Source organism: Myotis nattereri, assembly GCF_964212035.1.
Source record: "Myotis nattereri genome assembly, chromosome: 1".
NCBI classification, from domain to species: Eukaryota; Metazoa; Chordata; class Mammalia; order Chiroptera; family Vespertilionidae; genus Myotis; species Myotis nattereri.
In genome coordinates, this window is record NC_138075.1 from 179282185 (window position 1) to 179295483 (window position 13299).

General features: G+C 46.3%; 1 protein-coding gene and 1 pseudogene across 2 annotated transcripts in view; one reads left to right on the plus strand and one right to left on the minus strand.

Annotated features, from left to right (window-relative positions):
- CFAP299 (cilia and flagella associated protein 299) overlaps positions 1-13299 on the minus strand; it is a 561069-nt gene that overhangs the window by 519547 nt on the left and 28223 nt on the right. The window lies entirely within an intron of this gene.
- On the plus strand, positions 697-3552 carry LOC308529793 (fanconi-associated nuclease 1-like; annotated as a pseudogene). The gene has a single exon. The product of its transcript is annotated as a fanconi-associated nuclease 1-like (transcript).

Genomic DNA, 13299 nt, shown 5'->3' on the forward strand with positions numbered 1-13299 from the left:
AAATGCCCTAACCTTTGTAATAGAGATTGATAGGATTGGAATCAACTGGTATAAATACAGATGTAAGAAGACAGAACCAAGAGAGACAGAACTTAGAACACAGAACCTAGACACAGAACCTAGACACAGAACTTAGAAGACAGAACCTACACAGAACCTAGAGACAGAAGAACTTCGCTGGAGAGAACATGGCAAAAGATCCTGGACAGAAACTGGCAACAGAACCTAGAGACAGAACCTAGCGAGAGAACCTGGCTGAAGAACCTAGAGACAGAACCTGGCTACAGAACCTGGATAGAACATGGCAAGAGAACCTGACTAGAACCTGGCGACTGAACCTGGCTGGAGAACCTGGACAGAACCTGGCTGGAGAACCTAGCAAGGGAATATGGCTACAGAACCTGGCTGGAGAACCTGGCTGGAGAACCTAGCAAGAGAACATGGACACAGAACCTGGCTGGAGATCCTAACCAGAACTTGGCTGGAGATTGTGGCTAGAGATCCTGGCTAGGCTGCTGATCAACTGAACACTGTCTCCGTGTCCTTCCTTCTTCGCCGACTCCGTTTACACCTTTGGGAACCACTGGGCCTGCTGGGGTTGGACCCCAGCAAGGGAAGTAAAAGCAAACCATCGCTGTCTTTCCTCAGGGATATTCTTTGTTTTATTACCTGAGACACCCAGCTTTTCCAACACTCATGATGCCAGAAGGGAAATCGCCCTAGAGGAAAAGACCCCATAGAAGTTTGTCAAGCAGCAGAACTAAAAAAAAATGCATCGAAGTCCATTGTTTTGTTTTCCAACAATGTGCCAGACGCTAAACTTGCCTGCCGGGTGTGTAGTCTATGACTTAAACCGGCACCTCGATGACATGTGTGCTAACCACGATGACATCACTCCAGCGGCCCCAGGCACTGCGGCTTCACAAATGCCAATGTGTCCCCTGTAGAAGTAACCGATACTGCCTTGGAAGATGTAACACCAGAGAGGTGGTCACCATCCAAGACAAACCTAACCCCTGACCAAAGCATTTCAGCTAAAACAGACTTAAAAAAGCAGATCAGTCCCTACTTTAAAGGTACTGATGACCTGGTATGCCAAAACCAAGATGATGAGCTGATATCTCGGAATGTCAAAGTCATTTCTTTGGGAAGCCTGTCATCTCAATTATCCAAAAGATACATAAAGGTGAGAAGATCCATAGAGAAGAACTTTGGATCATCATACTTCACCGAGTGCCTCAGCCACAGTGGTCAGGATGGTTGAGAACTGTGCAGAGATGGAGGACAAGGATCAGGCTTGGAGAACAGTTCCCAAAAGGAAAACATATTGACCCGTGATTCTCTTACGGAGCAAAATACTGTCGAAGGCACTAGGCTAATGGTAGCTGGGAACCAAAAGTCTCCCCAGGACTGTGGGAGGTCCACCCTGACCCCTGCCTTCCCAGACAAAGCTCCTGCATTATCCCCGGAAATAGCTCCTGGGAATAAAGTACCATCTACTCCAGAAGGCAGTCTTGCAAAACAGGAGAGTATCAAACAAGTGGATAGTGAAGGTGTCGAAGCATGTGAGGCAGGTATTGGTGAAGAAATCCAAATGCCTGTTGTCACATTGGGAGGCACAATCTCAAATTTCTACGCATGACGCTTCTGAGTGGAGTAACATCCAAACATTTCCTCTAGAAGGTGACAATAGCTTAAAGAATGAAATTGCTTGCGAGGTTCTTAGCTGTGATGTTCTGGTGAAACAATGCCAGCGCCGCTCAGTCACCCTTATACCTTCGGAGTTTCCTGGTGGTGCTGGGCGCCGTCTTTGAGAATGAAGACGACAGGATGCTCTTCGATGAGCAGAAGGGAATTGTCATCAGTTATCAGAGAGTGGTCAGAAGTTATACGTCAGACTTTTCCAATGTAAATTCAGCTGGATTAAGAGGCATAAATTGGAATATGAAGAGATCGCCCCGGACTTAATGGCTGTGGTTGGACAATTGGAGCAAAGCTGGCTTCCTGCAGACAGAATTCGAATTGCAAGAACTCCCTGAAGTGCTTGAACTACTTTCTGCTCCTGACCTAAGAACCCTGGCAAAGACCTTCGGCTTGGGGAACCCCAGGGGGCAGAAGCAGCAGCTGGTCGAGGCCTGCCTTGCTCAAACTGGCCAGACAGCCTTCCGTCTGTATTTGGGGCAAGAACCCGCCCGGCATTGAGACAGTGATCTTAAAAAGAGCCAAGGACTTGGCGGGCCCATCACTGAGAGTGTGTACAGGTCCCCGGGCGGTGTTTCCTGGGGCCCCGCTGCTCTTCTCCCTGACTGATTCCCCAAGAGTAGGAAGCCGCCTGCGGGGGGCAGGGTCAGCCAGGACACAGTCAGTCGGGGAAAACCCGGTTTTCCAGGACAGAGACGACCTCAGCAGGTATGCAGCCTCCGCCCACCTGCTGAGTGGCATTGCTGCTGCAGTGACAATGGCTGCTGGGAGCTGGAGGAATCTCAGGAGCGTTCTCAACATGCCAGGAGGGATCCGAAAGAGCTAAAGGAGCTGGAAGAGCTGGTGCTGGACCATCACAGACTCACCCTTCCCTGAGGAACCACGAGGACTTGCCTCTGTTTCCGCGGTGCTTCACCGTCCGGTGGATTTATACCAGGATCCTGTCTCGGGCCGTGGAAATCTTGCAGCGACTCCACAGGTATGAGGAAGCAGTCAGGGACCTTGAGGACCTTTTGTCCCAGAAAGTCTATTGTCCCGACAGCAGAGGCCGATGGTGGGACGGGCTGGCTCTCAACCTCCACCAGCACTTAAAACGCCTGGAGCCCGGCAATCCAGTGCCTCACAGAAGAGCTGGCGGACCAGGTGAGGACGGGGCATCGCCTTTCGCTGTACCAGAGAGCCGTGCTCCTGAGGGCGTCCCCGAGCTGCCGGAGGTACAGGCACCTCCTCCAGCAGCTGCCCGAAGTCACCGAGCAGGATGTGAAGCCCGCGGCCATCACGGCCAGCCGGCTGTGCCTGCAGCTCGAGATGGGCACGTCCATGTTTGTGATGCAGGCCCGGGGCCCACCACCCGCGCCACAGTCCTGTGCTCCGTGCAGGCGCTGGTGCGGGACCATTACAGACCCGGCGCCTTGGACCAAGGAGTTCACAGGGAAGGGCCCACCTTTAGAGCACTGTTTGGCCTCCTCCCGTGGGACGTCATCTTCATGCGGGGGATTCCAGACCAGGCTTTCCCGCTGGGCTTGTGCACAGACAGCTTCTTCGCAAGCAGGCGGCCCGCCACCAAGGCCAGGCCAGGCTGATCCACACTGCCCCACGGAGCAAGCCTTCAGCGTCCACTGTCAGCTGGGAGCGCTTAGCTTCTCTGAAGCAAGCCCAGGACCTCGTTTTCTGCCTTGGGGTGGGGGGGGGGGGGGGGGGGGAATCCTGACGGGGAAGGTGGGGCGGTGTCGGCACCTGGCTGCGACTTCCGCTCAAGCTGGTGGAAGTCAAAGGCCCCAATGACGCCTTTCCCATAAGCAGATGATATGGCTGGATGCGCTGCAGAGGCTGCGTCTACCACGTCGATGAAGTTGGAACTAAGAGCAAAAGCCATAACTAAGAGCTGTGGGGTTGGGAGTCTCTGGTCATACATGGGCCTACGATTCTCAAAAGCATGAGAGCGATTATATTTCATTTAATTTTGATTTTGATATTGTCAGTCATAAATCTGATGGTAATTTTCGTTAAAAAAATGTAAATAAGAAAACAATTCCTGGGAAGAAAAGAGTACTAGCTAGGTAAGACATTTTGAATAAAAGTCGAAGTCAAGAAGATGCAAAGTTTCTTGAGCCTTAACACCTACTATATTATGAGAACCTTGCTAAGATCTACTACATTGTATTGAATGTCTCACCAGAGCAGAACCAAGTAGATATACAAAACAGCACAAGAGCAATGTCAATTTTTGAGACAAAAATCTATGTATTGTTGAATTCAAATGAGGGAAAGAAAAGCAGGAAAAACAGAATAATTTGGATGAACAGAAGAACAAATAGTAACATTCATGATGGCTAATACTAATTTAAGACAATTGCTCAACATATTTGCTTAATAAGTAGTAAAAAGATAAATTTTGGCAGATACAATTAGGTAATTTGATAGGGTTTTAAATGGAAGGGATAAAATTTCCTACTGATCCTACAGGGCAAGAATTAAATACTTTTTCCTGTAAAACTTGGTATTATTGTTATAAAATGTTGATGGTGATATAGTTCACTCTGCCATACTAGGTTGGCTCTCATTACATGACTTCTTAGAGGAAAACGTATATCAGCTCTGATGGGGCTCAGGATACATTGTCCCAAAATATGGGGCATATTGAATATTTTAAGCAGAAACAAGAGAGTCACTCTAATCTCCTCCCTACTCACTCTTCTTCCCTGAAACACCTCAGGGAAGGTCCCCTCCCTATAGCCAGAGGAAGGAAGCATCCTTGTCTCTGAAGACAAAAGGACACCAAGAAGAATCTGCATGAACAGTTCTTGCTAAGTTTTCCCATTTACAACAATTGCCTCATGTTCCTTAACCTCTTATATATTCCTCCATGACTGTGCAATCTTCATAAATCTAGCATGAAGAACTCGTGTCTGTTTCATTATGTCTTTATTTCCTCCTGAAGGCTCCTGTGTCATGTAAGACGTATATTAAATAAATCTATATCCTTTCTTTTTGTTAATCTGTGTTTTGTTTAATTTTCAAACCCAGTCAGCGACCCTGAGAGTGTTGAGGAAAACTTTTCCTCCCCTTCAGCTCTTAGTGCCTCTGGTCAGTGGTTTTGTTGTTCCAGGTGGACATGATAAATTATTTAATGTAAATATTTTCCTCTTTGCATTATCTTCCCAAATCTGGCGTGGATTTTGGTCTCTATCCACAATCTTAGTTTCATTGCATTTCTACAAGCTTTACTTGTCCTTCTCTCCACCTTATAAAATTTTATTGCCATGAGGTATTCATATTCCCTTTGTAAACCTCCTCAAATTCTTTTGTAGGAATGTAGATTTTAATAGTTGATAGAAAGAGGAAGGAATTGAAAGGGGGAAAGATAGGAGGAAGGAGATGTTTTGGAAGCTATGCATGATCTGGCAGCATGTTATTAGAGAATGAAGAAAATTGATATTGAGCAATCAGGTAAGACATTACAATAAACCAAGTCGATCTGAAGAAAAACTGGATTAGCAATGTAGCAGAGTGAAAAATGTATGACTGAAAGACCAAGTATTAGCAAAAGAATAAACAGAAATTTATTGTTAATTGCCTTTTAGAATTGCTCATCAAGTAGATTTGAAGATATTCTAAAATATAAGCCTATAAAGTAAAAGGGAAAAATTATCACTTGCATATAAAATTTTAAAAAATGGAATTTTTGTATGGGGAGCACATCTATAAGAGAAAAATAATGAGATCTTTTTTGGGTGTATTTTAGTAATGGTTTGACAACTTAATATTTTAAAAAAAAACAGTCATGGAACTAAAATCCCAGGGGAGCAGTCAGGGTTAGAAGTCCAACTTGGGATGACTGAAAATATAGAAGTATTTGAGCTGTGAAAATACTGGAGTGCAAAAAGAGGATGGGGGGGGGGGGGGAAACCTGTCCTTTGGGAGAGATCCAAGTTAATAAGAAAAAGGAAGAAAATACAGCAAAGATAGCAGACAATAGCAAACATAGAAGAAAAATGAGAAGTTATAAGGCAATAAAAGTCAAAAGAGGGGAGTATTTCAAGACATGGATTATCTGTGATTGCTGTCAAAGACATCAGCACAGGTAAAATAAGTCAGGTGAATCAGAGAAGAGATTCTTGATTCTGCCCACAAAGTGGTTATGAATGACTATTAAATCAATCAATAAAATTTATGCCAAAAGCTAAATTAAGAGAAAAAAAAGAAAAGAAAAGAAACAGGATCTAAATCATAATCTGAAGAAAAAGGATAAAAAAGTTTTGCTAGTAAACATGTAAATTTTATTTGCCTTTTGATTAATCATTAGCTGAATTATCATCAATATTCAATTTTGTCTAAATAGTTTTCTCCTTGACTCTTTTTAGATTTACTTATTTATTTATTTTAGTTAATCCTCGCCCAAGGATATGTTTCCCATTGATATTTAGAAAGAGTGCAAGGAAGGGGGAGAGAGAGAGAGAAACCAGTGTGGGAGAGAAACATCAATTGGTTGCCTCCCACACATATCCTGACCGGTGTGGGGATCAAGCCTACAATAGAGTTACTGCCCTTGACTGGAATCAAACCCACAACCCTTCATTCTACAGGTCAATGCTCTAATCACAGAGACAAACTGACTAGGACCAGATTTACTTAAAGCTCAAAGAGGCTAAGGTCTATAACTAAATGTGGCAATGTTAATAATATCTACATTAATAAAAGAGAAACATGCAAATTGGTGTCACTCCACTACACCTACCCAATCAGAGCGACTATGTATGTAAATTAACCCAACAAAGATGGTGGTTAATTTGCATAACCAGGTGTGGAGCGAAGACTGAAGGCTCCAGCCCGAGTGAAGACTGAAGAGGCTTGGCTTCTTCCCTGCAGCCAGACAAAAGGCCTGAGTCCTGGAGGAAAACCAGTGCCAACAGCCAGGGGAAGGAAGGCCTGTTGCACGAATCTTCATGCAACAGGCTTCTAGTGTTAAATAAAAAAATAATTCATCTCAGCAATGTGTCCATTTACTCTCTGAGTTAGAATTAATTATAAGTATTAACAAAAAAATACATAAGTAATCAGCAGAAGAGTAATATATAGTTGACCCTTTAACACCAGGTTTAGGGGTACAGACACCCCACACAGTCGAAAAATCTGTGAATAACTTTTGACTCTCCAAAAACTTAATTACTTATAGCCTATTAAGTACTAGAAGCCTAAGTGATAATATAAATAGTTTATAACACATATTTTGTATATTATATGTATTATATACTGTATTCTTACAATAAAGTATGCTAAAGAAAAGCAAATGTTATTAAGAAAAATCATAAGGAAGAGAAAACATATTTACTCTATTTTTTGAAAAACTAGAGGCCCTAAGTGTCCATCAGTAGATGAATGGATTAGAAAACTGTGGTACATCTACACGATGGAATACTATGCTGCTCTAAAAAGGAGCATTTGCAACGTCATGGATGGAACTGGAGAGCATTATGCTAAGTGAAATAAGCCAGTCAATGAAGGAAAAATACCACATGATCTCACTCATTCATGGATAATAGAGACCATTATAAACTTTTGAACAATAATAGATACAGAGGCAGAGCTGCCTCAAACAGATTGTCAAACTGCAGTGGGAAGGCTGGGGAGGGTTGGGGGGCAGGAGGTAGGGGGGTAAGAGATCAACTAAAGGACTTGTATGCATGCATATAAGCATAACCAATGGACATAAGACACTGGGGGATAGGGGAGGCTGGGGGACTGTCTAGGGTGGGGGGATAAAATGGACACATATGTAATACCCTTTGTAATACTTTAAGCAATAAAAAATAAAATTTAAAAAAAAAAAAAAAAGAAAAACTAGAGGCCCAGTGCATTGATTCGTGCACTGGTGGGGTCCCTCAGCCTGGCTTGTGGCTCTCCGACATCCCCCAAGGGTTCCTGGATTGTGAGAGGGTGCAGGCCAGGCTGAGGGACCTCACCAGTGCATGAATGGGGCCGGGGAGGGACGGTGGGAGGGCTCCAGGATGTGTCCGGCCCATCTTGCCCAGTCCTGTTCAGCCAGACCCCATCAGCAAGGTAACCTACCAGTTGGAGCATCTGCCCCCTGGTGGTCAGTGTGCATCATAGCTACTGGTCAAATGGCTGAACGGTCAAATGGTCGCTTAGGCTTTTATATATATACTAGAGGTCCGGTGCACAGATTTGTGCACTGGTGAGGTCCCTGGGAGTGGCCTGCAGGGATCAGGCCCAAACCTGCAGTCCAACATCCCCCGAGGGATATAGTAGTGCATGAAGCAGCAGGCAGTTAGGGAGGAGCCGAACCTGGGCCAGCGCCATGCTACTCCCGCTCATCCACTGTGCCTGTCACCGCCTCCTCTCGGTAGGCTTGTTGCCACTCTGCTGTGGTCTCCACACACCCATCCTAGGGTGATATCGGCATGCTTATGATCAAGAAGTGGCCACGGGCTTGCACCCAGGCAGTCCAGATGCTGGTCCCGATCCTGATCCCAGTCTGGGTGGGGGAGGGGCGTGCAGGGGGAGTGTACATGAGAGAGGCTCTTGCCACTACAGCTGCACTCACCAGCCATGAGCCCAGCGTCTGGCACCTGTAGCTCAGCTGAGTGGTGCTCCTGCTGTGGGAGCACACTGACTACCAGGGGGCAGCTCCTGCGTTGAGTGTCTGCCCCCTGGTGGTCAGTGAGCATCATAGCAACTTCTCGACCAGTCACTTAGGCTTTTATATATATAGACTAGTGGCTCAGTGCATGAAATTCATGCATGGGGGTAGAGGGTATCCCTCAGCCTGGCCTGCACTCTCTCCAATCTCGGACCCTTCGAAGGATGTCCTACTGCCGGTTTACAGGGATTGGGCCTAAACCGGCAGTCGGACATCCCTCTCACAATCCTGGACTGCTGGCTCCTAACCACTCACCTGCCTGCCTGATTGCCCCTAACCACTCTGCCTTCTGGCCTGCTTGCCTCCAACTGCCCACCACTGCCGGCCTCCTTGCCCCCAAATGCCCCCCACCAGCCTGATCACCCCCAACTGCCCCCCGTGCCAGTGTGCTCACCCCCAACTGCCCCCCCTACCAGCCTGCTTGCCCCTAACTGCCCCCCCTGCTGGCCTGCTGGCCCCCACCTACCCTCCCCACTGGCCTGCTCGCCCCCAACTGCCCCCCTGCTGGCCTGTTCACTCCAAATTGCCCTCCCTGCTTTCCTGATCACCTCCAACTGACCCCCACTGATGGCCTGCTCATCCCCAACTGGCCCGCCTGCTGGTTTTTTTACCCCCAACGACCCTGCCCCCCCATCAGCCTGATCACCCACAACTGCCATCCCATCCTGGCCTGATCACCCACAACTGCCCTCCCTTCTTGGCCTCTACCGCCTCTACCTCGACCCCACCACCATGGCTTTGTCCAGAAGAATGTCCAGAAGGTCTCCTGGAAGGTCTCCCAGTCTAATTAGCATATTACCCTTTTATTAGTATAGATAGAGGCCTGGTGCACAGGTGGGGGCTGGCTGGTTTGTCCTGAAGTGTGTCCCAGATCAGGATGGCGGTCCTGCTGGGGTGCCTGGCTAGCCTGAGTGAGGGGCTGATGGCTGTTTGCAGGCTGCCCAAGTCTCCCAGCGGGGAACCTCACCCCATGGGGGTGTGGCCAGCCTGGGTGAGGGGCTGAGGGCTGTTTTCAGGCTGGTCACACTCCCTTCAGGGTGGGGGTTCCTGCTGGGGTGCCTGGCCAGCCTTGGTGAGGGCTGAGGGCCATTTTCAGGCTGGCCATGCCCCCCAATGACCCAAGCTCCCAGCCTCTCTTTTTTTTCTTTTTTTAGCACCTCCTTGAGCAGAGGCCATGTCCAGCTAGAAGCAGGTATCTGGAATTTATTTATCTTCTATAATTGAAACTTTGTAGCCTTGAGCAGAGCCCAGGGCCAGCCAGAGCAGGTGGGAAGCTTGGCTTCCTCCATTGCCAGGGGCAACCCAAGCCTCCCGCTTGCTCCAGCTCTGTGGCCACTGCCATCTAGTTGGGATAATTTGCATACTCATTCCTGATTGGCTGGTGGGTGTGGCTTGTGGGTGTAGCGGAGTGGCAGAGTGATGGTTAATTTGCATGTTTCTCTTTTATTAGTGTAGATATAAAATCTCCACATACAAGTGGACCTGCTCAGTTCAAACATATGTTGTTCAAGGGTTGACTGTACATTGATTGATAGATAGATAGATAATGATGATCCTTGAAAATAGCAATACCATTTAATTACTTGTTTGTTGGAGAAAAAGAGAGAAGAGTGAAAAAGAAATAGAGGGAGAAGAAAGGAGAAAGGGAGGAAGGAAGAAAAAATTCAGTGTGTAGTTTCAGTTATGTTACCATATTCAACTGGTTGAATATTTACCAATGAGTATTTACTAATATATAATTTGCAGACTCAGTGAGTGTATCTGAAATAATATTTTTATTTGGTCAGAGCCTTAAGTACATGAGAGAATAGCTCCATTCAATATTTTTGTACCTGGATTTTATTTGGAAAATATTGCATTTGAAATGTTTCTCAATAATTGTCACACAAATATTTGTTTAGAAGAGTTACAATTCTAATTAACATGAAACAAAATCAAGTATCTCATAAAAAACAAAATAGAAAACTTACAAAGAGAAAATTTCAGCTGACATTTTTCATACTTATTTAATTGGATACAGAAATTTAAAAGATTGGAAAATACTGCTCTTAAAATTAGTAAGCTAAATAAACTGTACATTATATGCATAGACTAGCAGGCCATCACTTGTAGTACTTATTGCCTATAAATCAAAGAGAGAGAAATAACTCATCTTTCTAGATGAAAGCATAAAAGATGATCATCTTGATTAAGCTAAAGAAGCAAGAAATGGACATTGCCAGAACAAAAACTAAGCCAACCAACATTGAATTGCAGTCCTATGGCAAATATAAAGTTAAGCTGCTGCTGAGAAAAGAGCTAGAGCATGGAGAGAAAGGAAGCCCACTCCCACTACAAAGGCACATATGTGCAGGGTTTGCTGATAGTTTAAGGAAGATCTGACACCTGAATTCTATACCCAGCAAAAATACTTTTCAAAAATAAAAGCAAAAATATTTGTCAACAAATGATAAGTGAGGAAATTCATTACTAAAGGACGTGCACTATAAAAAAATGTCCAAAAAGTATTCAGTTAGAAGAACTGTATTCCCAAACAGAAAATTTAATCTACACAAAGAAATGAAGAATGCCAAAAATAAGAAAATTAGGTTAAATCTAAAGGAATATATTTTTGTTTGGAATCACTTGTAAAGATGAGTGTCTTAGTGAAATATTAGCACTACATTTTAGAATTTGTAACATATTTCGAAATAAATGTATGACATAAATAGAACAAAATGGAAAGAGTGAGTGGAGCTGGGGTAAATGGCTTAAACACTATCTGAAAAGGTTATATTATTATAATGTACACTATTCTAAGCTAAAGACAAATATTACAAACTCAAGCAAACACTAACTTTTTTAAAAAAAGCAATCACTGCCAAAACCGGTTTGGCTCAGTGGGTAGAGCGTCGGCCTGAGGACTGAAAGGTCCCAGGTTCGATTCCGGTCAAGGGCATGTACCTGGGTTGCGGGCATATCCCCAGTAGGAGATGTGCAGGAGGCAGCTGATCGATGTTTCTAACTCTCTATCTCTCTCCTTTCCTCTCTGTAAAAAATCAATAAAATATATTAAAAAAAAAAAAGCAATCACTAAAAATAGTTTAAAGAAGTATAAATAAGACAATCATGAAGATAAAATGGAATCATTCTAAAAAAAATAAACTTAAAGGAAGGCAGGAAAAGGCCAATTTAGACAAACAGAAAACAGATAGCAAGATGGTAGATTTAAATCACATATATACTTGGTGGAGAAAGGCAAAGTGGGGAATGGTCTCAACAACAACAAAAGTCATTTAGCCCTAGCTGGTTTAGCACAGTGGATGGACTGGGGGATCCCAGGTTTGATTCTAGCCAAGGGCACATGCCTAGGTTGTGGGCTCAATCCCCACTAGGGGGCGTGCAGGAGGTAGCCAATCAATGATTCTCTCTTATCATTGATGTTTTTATCTCTCCCCCTCCCTTCTTCTCTAAAATCAATAAAGAAATATATTTTTTAAAACAATCCTTTACCTATATACTAGAGGCATGGTGCACAAAATTCATGCACGGGGGTGGGGTGGTTGTCCCGTAGCCCAGCCTGCACCCTCTCCAATCTGGGATCCCTCTTGCAATCCAGAACCACTGGGTCCTAAGCGCTTATCTGCCTGCCTACATGATGCCCCTAACTGCTCCCCTGCCAGCCTGATGGCCCTAACTGCTCTCCCCTTCCTGGCCCGACCCCCCTAAGTGCCTAACTGCTGTCCCCTCATGGCCTGATCCCCCTGACTGCCTATTTGCTCTCCCCTTCTGGTCTGATCCCCCTAACTGCCCAACTGCTCTCCTTTCCTCTCCTCACCTTCAGACCCCAGCACAGGAGTGCTGAGAGCTTTCCACCAAGGCCCCACAGGCCTGCGCGTGCCTCAGCTGGGGAGACCACCCTCATCCTGATGCCTCCCTCCAGGCCAGGCAGTGTGGCAGGCCTACGCACGCCTCCTCCTGGCGGGGGGGGGGGCTTCTGCGGTCCATCCTGATGCCCCCCTCTGGGCCGGGCAGTGCGGTGGGCCTGTGCGCCCTCCACTGGCAGCCTCATGTCCTGGTGGTGCAAGTCCCCGCCCCCGTTCCTGCCCACCAGCTTCTGTGGGCATGCAGCCTGTTGAACGGTCATGACTGGGACGCCCTTAAGACCAATTAGCATATTACCTCTTTATCTATCCTATCTAATAAAAGACAAAAAGGGTAATTGACCATACCTTCGCTATGCTTCCCATTGGCTAATCAGAGTGATATGCAAATTAACTGCCAACAAAGATGGCGGCCGGCAGCCATGCAGCTGAAGCGAGCAAGAGGCTTGCTTGTTCCAGTGATGGAGGAAGCCAAGGTTCCCCGCCTGCTGTGGCCCGGCTCTGAGCTCTGAAAGCAACAAAGCTTTAATAATAGAAGCTAAACAACCCCCAGATACCTGCTTTCAGCAGGCCATGGCCTCAGAGCTGCAGCGAGCAGGAGCCAGCTCTCAGCTCCAGTGACAGCAACAAAGTTTCAATTATAGAAGGTAAATAAATGCCAGAATAAAAAGAAAAAAAGGAGAGGCTGGGAGCTTCAGTCACTGGCCAGCCTGAAAACTGCCCTCAGACTGGCCAGGCACCCCAGTGGGGGCCCCCCACCCTGAAGGGTGTGTGACCAGCTGCAAACAGCCATCAGCCCCTCACCCAGGCTGGCCAGGCACCCTAGCGGGACCCTCACCCTTACCCGGGACACCCTTCAGGGCAAACAAGCTGGCCTCCACCCGTGCACCAGGCCTCTATCCTATATAGTAAAAGGGTAATATGCAAACTGACCCTAACAGCAGAAATACTGGGAATGACTGGTCACTATGACACACACTGACCACCAGGGGGCAGACGCTCAATGCAGGAGCTGCTGTCTGGTGGTCAGTGTGCTCCCACAGAGGGAGCTCTGCTCAGCCTCAAGCCAGGCTG